This window comes from Dipodomys spectabilis, unplaced genomic scaffold (assembly GCF_019054845.1).
Source record: "Dipodomys spectabilis isolate Male_0828 unplaced genomic scaffold, ASM1905484v1 ptg000115l, whole genome shotgun sequence".
In the NCBI taxonomy this organism is placed as follows: domain Eukaryota; kingdom Metazoa; phylum Chordata; class Mammalia; order Rodentia; family Heteromyidae; genus Dipodomys; species Dipodomys spectabilis.
In genome coordinates this window covers 6596876-6611738 of record NW_024870792.1, presented here as the reverse complement: position 1 = coordinate 6611738, position 14863 = coordinate 6596876, and positions in this window count along the sequence as shown.

The window sequence follows — 14863 nt, the reverse complement described above, 5'->3', positions numbered from 1 at the left end:
AGCATTGTCCCCAATTCTTCTTTCAGTTCTCCTGGTTAGGTATTTGCCTCCTGAGAGACAGCTTTTTGCCTTAACTACATTCATTTTGATTTGCTTTAATTTTTGGTGTCACTCTTTTCTTTAAAAGTCACAAGTAGGTTGTCAAGTGGCTATGAGTTTCCTGGTGTCTGATATGAGAAATAAAAGGTCAAGAAACAATGTGCCAAATATTTACATTGTTATTTATATAGAGAGTCTTAGTAAATAGTAATAATAAAACTTTATCAAAACTTGCCGGAGACTATAAGCTAGCGAGGATGGATTAATATTTTTGATAGAGAGGAATTAAAAATACTACCAATCCAGAACTGTATACCCAACTATAATATCTTCCAAAAGTGAAGACAAATGTTGCTTCCCTCCTCTTATTTCCAATGGACTTTTACTATTAAAAAGTAACTGTAGGGCTGGGAAGGTGGCTCAGTGGTAGAGCGCTTACCTTGCATGCATGAGACCCTGGGTTCAATTCCTCAGCACCACATAAGCAAAAAGAAAAAAGCCAGAAGTGACGCTATGGCTCAAGTGGTAGAGCACTAGCCTTGAGCTGAAGAGCTGAGGGACAGCGCCCAGGCCCAGAGTTCAGGCCCCATGACTGGACCCAAAAAAAGGAAGGAAAAAAAAACTAACTTTAGAAGGAAGTCTTCATACTAAAGGAATATGGTAAATGGAAACTGTGTAAATATGAAACTGGGGTTTTAGACCTCATATCCAAGTTTCAAATGTCAAGTTCAGCCATTCATCTTTAGTCACCAAATAAAGAACATGGAGAAAGACAGAAAAAGATTTATTATGTGGTGCCCAAGCTATAGACTGACAGCATTTTGTTCTATCTTCAACAGAATTCTAGGTAAAGACATGAGATATAAATTTAAATATAGAACTGGAGACAGGGAGCAAAAGATGCATAGTTCAGAGATGGCAGGAGGCAGTCTGACAACTCATCTTCTCTGGACTGGTCAAGTGGGGCTTGTGACAATAAGAATTATTAATATTTGTCACGTGATGGTATGCTTCTACCTGGTGTTTACGGTGGCTGCAAAATGACTGAAGGAGAGGATGGATTGGAGCAAAAGACATATATTTTTTAAAAATGGAGGCAGAAGTGCTTGGCTTTTATTCTCTAGTTAATTTGTGGGTTCACGCAAGTGATTAATGTTTCTTAGTAAGAAAGTAATTTAAGTACTTCTTACAAAGACACAAAGATACATAGTTCTAGAAATTATAAAAATGAAAATAAGTCAACTTTGCAATTATTTTAATCTCATTAAAAGATAACCATCTAAAGTAAAAGTTATAAGCAGTATGAGATTTATATCATCTTAGAATTAAAATGTACATCAATAATACAAAGAATGAAAGAAAAAATGGAAGTATAGGATAGGCCTTGCATCATGAACTTAAATGGCTCAATAGCACTTGAAATAGAATTAATATGTTAAATATATATATATTGTAAACCTTAGAAAAAATTAAAATCTTTTTAAAAGAACTAAAACTGGGCATTGTGGTCCATGCATAATCATCCTCCCCTAATTTCAGAAGGATTATGAGTTTGAGGTCAGCCTGGGCTACAAAGCAAGCTCCAGCCCAACTGGGGTTAATAGTGAGGCTCACAAAAAGAAGAAGGAGAAGGAGGAAGAGGAGGAAAAGGAGGAATAGAAGGAGGAGGAGGAGGAGGAAGAGAAAAAGGAGGAGGAGGAAAATAAACTAAACTTTTAAAATAAAAATAGAATAACAAATGATTAAATAAAATCTAAATTTAAATAAAACAATAAAATAATCTAAAAAAAGCAAGGAACAGGGAAAAACAAATTGTCAATTAGAAAACAATGGAAAAGACAGGTTTTAATCCAACTGTATTTACTTACATTAAATATAAATAGTCTCAACATTCTACTGAAAAATCAGGCCTTGTCAACCAAAGCAGACATTGTCAGCTGAGAATATTTATGCAATCTGCAAGAAACTCTTAAATGTGAAGATTTAGACAGATTAAAAATAAGAGATGGAAAAGATATTTATATAAATACCAATCAAAAGAAAGCAGCAGAGAAAATGTAGACCTCCCAAAAAAGTAGACCCCATAGAAAAAGTAGACCCCAAAAGAAGAAATATTATTCACAGTTTAGTGAGTCAGGGAAGGTCCTGGCATCCATTGTCTAACAAACTCCCCCTTCCAAGGACCATATCTTGGATATAAGTCATTAAAATACTATGAATAGAATAAAAACAAATGGAAAGATCTCAAGATCCAATAGGTTGGAAAGTTCAGCTTATTGTATTATTCCCTTTAGATGTTCACAATAGTGAATTTACTGTACATAAGCATGCACTACATAACAGTGCTTTGGTCAGGATAGACCTTATGTGTGTGTGTGTGTGTGTGTGTGTGTGTGTGTGTGTGTATGTGTGTGTATAAATATATATATATAAACAAATATATACAGTATGTGTATACATGTATATAAATATATAGTGTATATATATACAGTGTATATCTCTGTGTGCATATATAAATCCATATATATGTATATGTGTACATATGCCTGTATATATACACACACAGAGATATATACTATGTAGCTCAGGGATGTAGTAGGCTATAAACCATCCCAGATTATGTACAGTAAATGCACTCTATTTTGCTTACACAATGGTGAAATCACCTAATGGTGCATTTCTTAGAATATACTACTGCTTTTAAGCAATATGTGACTATACTTTAAAACTCATACAGTAAACAAACCTGCACTAGGCAACCTCTAAGATGGCCTTCAATATTTTCTTTCACCTTCTGGCAAGCATGCCCTTGTATAGTTCCCTCCTCTTGAGTGTGGGCTAGAAATATTGACTCATTCTGAATGAATAATATACAGCAGAAATGATGAAATGTCACTTCCAACATTAGATTATGAAAAGGTCATAGCTTCCAACTAGAAAGCTGAGAGAAAGCCACTACCATGCTGTGGAGAAACTCTGTTGGTGAGTGCATGCTTCCCAAAAGAGCCTTGAGATGATTACATCCCTAGCTGACACCTTGACTGTGCCTGTGAAAGACCTTGAGCCAAACCCACCTCGCCCTTGAAAACTTGGAGACAAGAAATATCATTTCTAACTGGTAAGATTTAGAGTAATTTATTTTGCCACAGCAGAGAGTGAATTCAAAACTAATGTTCTTTACTTAGTATTTGGAGCCAAGGATTGGATAGTTTTGCCCTATGGCTCTGTGTTGTTTCCAGGAAAGTCTTTCTTGGTGTTGAAGAATTACAGGAGAAATACTTGGTTTATGTTCGGCTCCACCAAGTTTAAGCCATAATGATTATTTTTTTCAAAATAAAATCTACAAAGATCCCATGCAGAAAGTTTAAAAAACATCATACTACACCTTTAATAAAGCATTATTTTGAAGCCAAACTTCAGCTTCACAAAGAGCTTGAAAATACTTATACCAGAATATTAAAGATGTTAATAGGTGAATATCATGTATAAGTTTCCTGATAATAACAATGACTCCCCTATGATGCAGCAATCCCACTTTTGGGCATTTACCCGAATGATCACAAGACCATACTAAAGCTACCTGCTTGTTGCAGCATTATTTACCATAGCTAAGATATGGAACCAACCCAGATGCCCCTCAGTAGATGAATGGATCAAGAAAATGTGGCATATATATATATATATATATATATATATGTCTATATATATAAATATATATAAAATGGAATTTTATGCTTCCAGAAAGAATGGCACTGCCCCATTTGTTAGGAAATGAAAAGACTTGGAAAAAATTATATTATGTGAAGTAAGCCAGGCCCAAAGAAACATAGGTCCCATGGTTTCCCTTATTTACAATAACTAGTATATGTCTGAGACAAGCAGAAATGGTCAGATAAGTTGATTTTAGGTGAAATGAACCCCAAGATAAGGACTCAAATGGTCTTTCTTTCTTGCTATTGTTTCTAATATATTTATAAGATGATTTCTTTGTTGCTTTGTATGTCACTCCCCCATGGTATAACCCCTGTTTTCACTGTATTTGATGTTGGTATAATTTGTGGAGGGGAAGGGAAAAAACAAATTGCTTAAATAGGGATACAGGTGGACCCATTGCAACAATGAGGTGTATAAGATGCTATGTCGAAAAACGAATTTTACAACTTTGGCAGGGGAGGGGTGGGTGTAGTCGTGGAGATGGGAGGGCAGGAATGGTAGGGGAAAAACAAAGGAGGAGGCAACGATGCTTGATAAGAAATGTACTCATTATCTTACTCATGTGATTGTAACCCCTCTGTACAGTATTTTCACAATAAAAAACTTATTTAAAAAATAACAATGAGGGCTGGGAAGGTGGCTCAGTGGTAGAGTGCTTGCCTTGCATGCACGAGGCCCTGGGTTCGATTCATCAGCACCACATAAGCAAAAAGGAAAAAGCCAGAAGTGGCGCTGGGGCTCAAGTGGTAGGGCGCTAGCCTTGAGCTGAAGAGCTGAGGGACAGCGCCCAGGCCCAGAGTTCAGGCCCCATGACCGGACCCCCCCCCCAAAAAAATAACAATGAGTCAAAACAAAAAAAAAGAGAGAGAAAAGAAGAAATACAGGCAGCTAGAGCTTAAATTGTGGTCAGATTTCAGAAGACACTCATGTCCTTTGATGCCATTATATATAATTGCTTTCTTCTCATAAGAACTATGTGATAACAAACTAATTGCTACAATTGTTTTTAAGCTACATCAAAATTTGTGTGCTAGAAGATGAGCAATACTAATTAAAAAGTAAAATAAACCCAAGACAGCACCAGTGGCTCATGTCTATAATCCTAGTTACTCAGTAGACTTAGATCTAAAGGATCAAGATCTGAAGCAGCCTGGGCAGAAAAGCCCAAAAGTTTTCATCTCCAAAATAATCAGCAAAACATCCAGGCTTTGATGTAGTGCTCTAATAATCAGTAAATAAGTCTAGTGAGTTCAAACCCTTGTACCAACATCAGCCAATTAATCATAGGAAAACAGGGCACCCAGCACACTTGTGAATTTCAACACATCCAAAACATCTGTTCAAATTTTTCTGGGCATTATATTTTTAATCTTTCCACTAGAAAACAGAAACATTTGCCAATATGTGATTCAGAACAGTGAGAAAACTGGAGTTGGAAGTTGCCTAGACAAGATTGCCTAGACAAGATATAAGACAATTGTGATTGGTATTACTACCTCATATATGTACACTAAAAAGAAAAAAAAGAAAAAGGACAGAATTTATCTCCTATTTAAAGCAATTATTCACTTTCATTTAAGGATCCTAGCTGGAGTCTATTAGTAAATACTCTGTGTTTATCTCTTAGGATGAAACATGGCATCCTAGAGGATCAGATGAAAAAGTTAGCCTCTGTCAGCATGCTAGCAGCAGTGTCAGTAATAACAAATGTTTAGCATTGTAACTACAGACTCTCAAGGTATATCCTCCAGAGATTGAGTCCCTAAGTAATTTAAAAGCATTCGATTAGTAAAATGGAGTAAATATCTAACATGTTAAGTTTCCTACTTGATAGATACCTGAGACAATTTTAAAAGGACGATTTTCCAAGTGACAATGACACTCCTTTAACCCTAGCTGCTCAGGAAGCTAAGATTTGAGAATTACAGTTCAACACCTGGGCAGGAAAGTTCATGAAATTCTTATCTCTAACCACCACAAAAGCTGAAAGTGGAGTTATGGCGCAGGTGGTGAGTTCCAGCCTTGAGCAACAAAGCTAAAGGCAGTCCTTGAGCCTTGAGTTCAAGCCCTAGTACTGGCACACACACACACACACACACACACACACACACACACACACACACACACACACACTAAAATTAATAAAAGGAAGATTAATTTTGGCTCATTGGGGTCTCACTCCATGGTTGGCTGGCTCCATTATTTTGAGCTTGAAGTGAGGCAGAACATCGTGGCAACAGGTGCATGTGGCAGATTTCTGCTCATCTCCATGGCAGCAGAGAAGCATGGAGACATAGGCGTAACAGAGTGGGGACAGGATGTATCCATTAAAGTCAGGATCCCAGCAATTCATTTCCTCCAGTCAGAGCCCACCCTGCACAGTTTCTTCAACCTTCCAATAATCCATTCAGTTATAAATCCATCAGTGAGTTAATTCATGGATAAAATAAAAGCTTGATTACTTTCCCAGAGGCTTACCTCTGAATGTAAAGAGGGAACTAAGTCTTTAGTACTTGAGCCTTTGGAACATTTCATATCCAATCACAGCACTATCAATTTAGACAAGCATGTAATCACAACTAAAGTAGTATATGCTTATGTTAGGTAATTCAGCTTATTATAATATGATGTGCAGTATTGGGAAAGTAATTAAATAATAAAGATTTTTGGAAAACATTATTTTAGTGACACAAGTTCTTAATTTTATTAGACTATAAGATGACAGTTCACTTTTTTAACCTCTGCATTTTTATTTCTAGAATTCTTGCTACTCTTCGTAACTAATTAATTTCCCATAACTTTTAAGGTCATAGTCACTGTGAATCAGAAGAAAAACTCAGCTCATGTCAGAATTTGTCTAGAAGCTTTCAATTGGTCTCCAGGTAAAACATTTAATTAAATGAGTTAGAACAAAATAGGAAAAGTTCTACTTTTATAAACAAAGGTTTAGTATACTACTACAGTCATACTAGTTAATGTCATGAAGATTACAGAGTCTATATACTATTATTTCTAGTGAAACCCAAATTTTTAGAAATTTACACATGTAGATAAAAAGAATTCCCAAGGTTTCTAAGTTTAAAAGCAAGAATAAAAGTAGAGGTTGACTTACTGGATTACATTTCTCAGAATATTTCATTTTGAAAATATTTTGAAATTGACTTGCCATATACTAATTCAGTAATTTCATTCATTCATTTATTTATTTTTGTCTGTCATGGGGCCTGAACTTGGCCTGGGCACTGTCCCTCAGCTCTTCAGCTCAAGGCTAGTGCTCTACCACTTGAGCCACAGCGCCACTTTCGGCTTTTTTCTTTTTTCTTATGTGGTGCTGAGGAATTGAACCCAGGGCCTCAGGCATGCAAAGCAAGCGCTCTACCACTGAGCCACCTTCCCAGCCCCTCTCTAAACATTCTTATCCAATAGTTCTGTTAGATATCTTATATGATTCCATGCCATTATCTTCTGACTAGTGTTGGGGAAAATATTTCAAAAGATATTGGTGGTTAGTGACTGATGGCTAAAAAGTGGTATTTATAAGAAGAGAACAGTCTAACTTAACCTGAAGGGGGAAACAAAAAAATTGAATAGTTATAAGTTTGTAAGAGTTCATTTAAGGAATTAGGGTACCGAGAGCTGGTGGCCAATTATTTGTTATTATTTTTTAAGTAAGAAATAGAAATAAATTATAGTAAGTTTAAGATTGCACTATATATACATTTTCCCAGCACTGGGACCTTTATTTCTCGCTGTCCTGGCCACCATCCAATCTTGTTCCTCCACTTCACTTGATTCCTAAGAAGCCTCTGACACAGTTCGGTATGCAACGAACACCCCCATAGGGAACATTTTTCTTAACCAGCCATTGTAGCACAGTGTAGTTGCTGCTCCATTTATTGAGAAGGCAAATCATATTGTAAAGGTGTTTGCTCTTTCAGAGAAAGAAAGCTATAAATAGTCAACATCCTTTGAGCTTGCAATCTTAACAGTGTTTATTAGACACACTGACAATGAAAAATATTTGTATATGATTAAGGAACCCTTCAATTTAGTTAAAACATAGGAATTTTCTCTTCTAGTTTTCAGTTCTTTGATGTTCACATCAAAATATTCTCCGCAGTCATAGTGTACCGAGAAAATTGTTCAATCTATTTTCTGTCATGATTTTTTTGAAATAACTCAAATATTTTTAAAAGCTGTGGGCAGATGTTGGGAGACAACAGTCTCAGAGTTTATTCTTTTGTTAGTCTATTCTCTTTTTTTCCTTTTTTAAAGTCAGTTCTCAAAGCTTTAACTTCCAATGTTACCATCACTTTGTTTTTTATAGCTAACTAGATCAAAATGTATTGTGAAGTTGTACATATTTTTTATGACCTTAGTTTTTTAGCAATGTTATTGTTGATCACAGGAGTGGAATGTCAGAGAAAATATAGGCAGCTGTTGGAAAAAATTTATAATCTAGAAGTTCTAAACATTTTATTTCATAAAGAAAATTGATAGGAAACAGGATCCTAGCAGAGAACTTCCCAAACATGCAAAAAGATAGGCCTATTCAGATACAAGAAGCTTTTAGAACTCCAAATAGACCAGATCAGAATAGGACATCCCACCGCCACATTATAATCCACACAGGATCAACTCAGACCAAGGAAAAGATCCTTAAAGCTGTGAAGGAGAAAAGATTAATCACCTATAAAGGGAAACCAATTAGAATCACCTCAGATTTCTCAGCAGAGACAATCAAAGCAAGAAGAGCCTGGAATGATGTATGCCAAGCCCTAAAAACAAACAACTATCAACCAAGAATACTGTACCCAGCTAAACTCTCCTTCATAACTGAAGGCCAAATAAAAACCTTCCATAGCAAAGAAAAATTGAAACAATATATCTCCACCAAACCAGCCCTACAAAAGATTCTGAAAGATATCCTACACATAGAAAACCAACAAGACCACAATAAAGGCCAAGAAACTGCACCCAAACTGAGAATCCAAGAACCATAGGAAGAACCCAGTTTTCGCAACCCCCAAGAAGGTGGATAACATGGCATGAACTCCCAAAGACCTCTCAGTCCTATCTCTTAACATTAACGGACTTAACTCTCCAATTAAGCGACACAGACTGTCTAGTTGGATTAAAAAACAAGATCCTTTTATCTGCTGCCTTCAGGAGTCACATCTTGCCCAAAAAAACAAACACATTTTCAATGTTAAAAGCTGGAGCAAAATCTACCAAGCAAACGGCCCCCATAAACAGGCGGGAGTTGCAATCCTAATATCAGATGAAATAGACTTCAAATTAAAATTCATGAGAAGAGATAAAGAAGGTCGCTACATACTAATTAAGGGATCTCTCCTTCAGGAGGATATTACAATTCTAAATATCTATTCGCCAAACAATGGAGCACCCAAATTTATCCAAGAAACACTACTTTCCCTCAAATCCCACATAGATCCAAAGACATTAATTGTTGGGGATTTTAACACACCACTCTCCCCACTAGATAGATCAACTCGGCAAAAACTCAACAGAGAAACCACAGATCTAAACAGCTGCATAGATCAACTAGATTTAACAGACATCTACCGAATATTTCACCCAGCAGCATCAGAATACACGTTTTTCTCAGCAGCACATAGAACGTTTTCTAAAATAGACCACATTTTAGGCCACAAAGCAAACTTGTCCAAATTCAGAAACATTGAAGTTATACCTTGCATCCTCTCTGACCACAAGGGAATAAAATTAGAACTCAACACCAAAAGCCACCAAAGAAAGTCCGGCATCACATGGAGGCTGAACAACACACTGCAGAATCATGAGTGGGTCATGGAAGAGATTAGAAAGGAAATTCAAATGTTCATGCCATTCAACAAAAATGAGCACACAAATTACCAGCTCCTCTGGGACACAGCAAAGGCAGTACTCAGAGACAAGTTTATAGCTCTGAGCTCCTACAAATTGGAGAGATCTGAAACCAACAATTTAATGACAAATCTAAACCTCCTTGAAAAAGAGCAGCAAGATAAACCCCAATCCAGTAGACAGAAAGAAATAATTAAAATTAAATCAGAATTAAATGAATTAGAATCCAAAAAAACTATAGAAAGAATCAACAAAGAATTGGTTCTTCGAAAAAATTAACAAAATTGACAGACCCTTAGCAAATCTTATCAGAAAAAGAAGAGAACACACCCAAATAAATAAACTCAGAGATGAGAATGGAAACATCACCATGGAAACAGCCAAGATTCAGAACATTATAAGGGAATACTTCTCAAAACTTTATGCTAATAAGTTCGAGAAGTTGACAGCAATGGACCTTTTCCTAGCAAATATTGACATGCCAAAACTAAACCAAGATGACTTAAACCAGTTTAACAGGCCCATATCAAGCATTGAAATAGAAACAGCAATAAGAGACCTCCCAGCTAAGAAAAGTCCAGGACCAGATAGTTTTACAGCAGAATTCTACAAGGCCTTCAAAGCAGAGCTCACGCCAATACTCCTCCAACTCTTCAATGAAATTGAAAGAGAAAGTTCACTACCGAACACATTCTATGAAGCCATCATAACCCTCATCCCAAAACCAGGCAGGGACTCATCAAAGAAAGAGAACTATAGACCCATTTCTTTGATGAACATTGATGCAAAACTTCTCAGCAAAATTTTGGCCAATCGACTTCAGCAATTCATCCAAAGAATCATACACCACGATCAAACAGGATTCATTTCAGGGATGCAAAGCTGGTTCAATATACGCAAATCAATTAATATTATTCATCACATAAACAGGAGCAAGGATAAGAACCACATGGTTATCTCAATAGATGCAGAAAAATCATTCGACAAGATCCAACACCCCTTTATGATGAAGGTTCTGAAAAAATTAGGAATCCATGGAACATTCCTCAATACAATAAAGGCTGTATATGACAAACCTACAGCCAGCATTATACTTAATGGTGAAAAACTAAAGCCATTTCCTCTTAACTCAGGAACAAGACAAGGATTTCCACTCTCTCCACTTCTCTTCAATCTAGTACTAGAATGCCTAGCTACAGCAATAAGAAAAGATGCAAACATAAAGGGGATCCAAACAGGGAAAGAAGAAATAAAACTCTCCCTTTTTGCAGATGACATGATCTTGTATTTAAAGAATCCCATAGACTCCACTCACAAATTACTCAAGCTGATTCAAAACTTTGGCAAAGTAGCAGGGTATAAACTTAACACCCTAAAATCAATGGCTTTTCTGTATGCCAACAATGAGAAAAGTGTGGCTGAAATTAGGAAAGCAACTCCATTTGTAATAGCCCCTCAAAAAATAAAATACCTAGGAATTAACTTAACCAAAGAAGTGAAGGACCTCTATGATGAAAGCTTTAAAATCTTGAAAAAGGAAATCAAAAGAGAACTTAGAAAATGGCAAAACCACCCATGCTCCTGGATTGGAAAGATTAACATCGTGAAAATGGCAATACTTCCCAAAGCTATCTACAAATTCAATGTGATACCTATCAAAATTCCAACCTCATTCTTCAAGGAAATAGAAGAGGCAATCCAAAAATTCATATGGAACAATAAAAGACCCTGAATAGCAAAAACGCTCCTCAATGGAAAGAACACTGCTGGTGGAATATCAATACCAAATTTCAAACTCTACTATTTACTATAAAGCCATAGTAATCAAAATAGCTTGGTACTGGCATAAGAACAGACCTCAGGACCAAAGGAATAGAATTGAAAACCCAGAAATGAACCTGCAGACCTATAGCCAACTAATCTTCAATAAGGGAGCTAAAACAATAGAATGGAAGAAAGACAGCCTCTTCAGTAAATGGTGCTGGCAAAATGGTTAACTACATGTAGAAAACTAAAGCTAGATCCTTATATATCACCCTGCACCAGAATCAACTCCAAATGGATCAAAGACCTCAGAGTCAAAACTGACACTCTGAAAACATTACAGGATGGAATAGGAGAAACCCTAGATCTCCTTGGCTCAGGCCGAAATTTTCTTAATAGAGACCCAGAAACACAACAAATCAAAGAAAGGTTGGACAAATGGGATTGCACGAAGTTGCAGAGCTTCTGCATGGCAAAGGACATAGCTAGCAAGATCAATAGAAAGCCCACGGATTGGAAGAAGATCTTCACTAGCCATACAACGGACAAGGGTCTCATATCTAAAATATACTTGGAACTAAAAAAATTAAATTCCCCAACAACAAATGCTCAAATAAACAACTGCCCAATAAATAAGTGGGCTAAAGACTTGAAGAGAAACTTCTCTGAAGAAGAAAGAAGGAAGGCCAATAGACACATGAAGAAATGCTCAACCTCCCTAGCCATAAAAGAAATGCAAATCAAAACAACATTGAGATACCACCTCACCCCAGTTAGAATGGCTAAAATCAAGAACTCTAACAACAGCAGATGCTGGAGGGGATGTGGACAGAAGGGAACCTTACTTCATTGTTGGTGAGAGTGTAAACTTGTTCAACCACTTTAGAAAGCAGTATGGAGGTTCCTCAAAAGGCTTCACATAGAGCTCCCTTATGACCCAGCAATCCCACTTTTGGGCATTTACCCAAATGATCACAAACAAGACCACACTAAAGCTACCAGCACAACAATTTATTGCAGCATTATTTACCATAGCTAAGATATGGAACCAACCCAGATGCCCCTCAGTAGATGAATGGATCAAGAAAATGTGGTATATATACACAATGGAATTCTGTGCCTCCATCAGAAAGAATGACATTGCCCCATTTGTTAGGAAATGGAAAAACTTGGAAAAAATTATATTAAGTGAACTAAGCCAAGCCCAAAGAAACATAGGTCCCATGGTTTCCCTTATTTGCAATATCTAGTATATGTATGAGTCAAGCAGAAAAGGTCAGATAATATGATGTTAGGAAAATGAACCCTTAGATATGTATTTAAATGTTTTTTCTTTCATGCATTTGTTTCTAACTCATTTATAAGATTATTTCTTTGTTGCTTTGTATGTCCCTCCCCCAAGTATAACCCCTGCTGTCACTATATTTGATGATGGTATAATTTGTGGAGGAGATGGGGAAAAACAAGTCGTTTAAGGATACAGCTGGACCTGTTGCAACAATGAGAAGTACAAGTTGTCATGTCGAAAAACGAACTTTACAACTTTGGTGCGGGGGGGGGGGGGGGGGAGGATTGAGGGGGGTGGGGGGGGGAGGCTGGGAAGGGATGTGAAGGGTAAACAAAGGAGGAGGCTGCAATGCGTGATAAGAAATGTACTCATTATCTTGCCCATGTAATTGTAACCCCTCTGTACATACAGTATGCTCACAAAAAATTAAAATTAAAAAAAAAAGAAAATTGATAGGAGAGTTCTGAACTGTTTCTGTAACAGAATCACAATTTCTAGATTAGTCATATCTCAAAAGAGATCATGAAAAATAGCATATATAAGTAATTCCCTAGTGCACTTCTAATTTTGCTAGAGACAAAGACTATCTCCTTGAAATTAGATATATTTTTACTTGCACTAGGCTATCTGTACAATTAGATGAAAAAGAATAACAGCTATTTCATTCAGTTTTGTTTCTTCCCATCTCCTGCTGTGATTTTCAGGCTATGACCTGTCAATAGTCATGAATTCTACCTGTATCATCAGGCTTTGAATTAGGTACGATGTTTCCAGTTACAAGTATCAGAATGACAATTTAAAAAGTCTTAAGCAATAGAACATTTATTATGTATGTCACATGCAATTTAATCCCAAGATGCCCTTATTTATCTTAACTGCACTAATCAAGGACAGGCTTGTTTAAATGTTCTGTTTCACACTCAGCTTGTCCTTAAGCTTTCTTCTTCATAATTGAAAAAAGCTGGGATAGGGTTGACACCGGGTCCTCATACAGCTGTGACCAAGTTGGGGCTGAGAGCTGAGTCTCTCCCCTCCCATGCCTTTAATGGGAAAATTAAGCCTTTCTTGGAAGCTCTCAAGTCCCTCTCATAGTATATTTCCCTGCTAGCCCTAGTGGCATGTTACCAGTCCATACCCTTGTGAAGTGTAGTGGAGGTTGCTAGGAGGAGGGAAAAAGAGATACATGTCTATAATCCTAGCTACTAAAGGAGGCTGAGTTCTGGAGGACTGAGGTTCCAAGCCAGCATAGACAGAAAAATTCTAGAGACTCCATCTCCAAAATAACCACCAAAAAGCCTGGCTAGAGACATGGCTCAAGTGGTAGAATGCCAGTGAGCAAAAGCAAGCAATCCAAGTAAGTGTAAAATCCGGCATTCAAATCTCAATGCCATCACCAAAAAATAAAAAACAAAGAGTGGTAGAGGGAATTGTCTGACTTGTGGTGGATGTGGTATCATAGAAAATAAAACAAAACTAGAATAGTATTTGACGGGAGAAATACCATGATGGTGATGGTGATACTTTCTGACAACTCTCCAGAGCTTTTATAAATGTGTGAAAATGGTAATCTGGAATTTTATGGTGGCTTAACAAATGAGTTGTATTCATTATTCAAAGCTTTCTATTTTGAAATTTTTGCACTGACTCAAAATGGGAGTTACTTCTGCACCAATATGGATCTTCTTGGTAGATTATGCCAATCTTTCTGAATCATCCTCTTTTCTAAATAGCAAACATTTTCTATTCTTATAATGAAAGAGAAAAACATTTAGTAAAAGAATCTATAATGAGGAAAGTGAAGGAAAGATAGGATTGGCAGAAAAGATCAAGGCAAGAGAAAAAGAGGGGTGAAGGAGAATGAGTAGTAACTAATCTGGATGGTCTAATATGGACAGTTAAGCTAACCAGGTCACTGACTGCTAGGAATGATGTTCAGAATAAACCATTAACACTCCAAGCAAAAGGGAAGAAAGAAGGAGGAAGCAGACTGCTTTTCTAGGCATGCTGTATGCAGGTTTCAATCTGTCTTTCCTAACCACAGGAAAGGTGTGTTCATATAATTTGCCTTTAGGAATCTGGTGGCACTCCTTTTTATTAATTTTTTTCACTAAAAGATAATTTGCCTAAGGCCAGGTATTAATGCCTCATGCCTATAGTCCTAGCTACATGGAGGATAAAATTAGCAGGCGATTG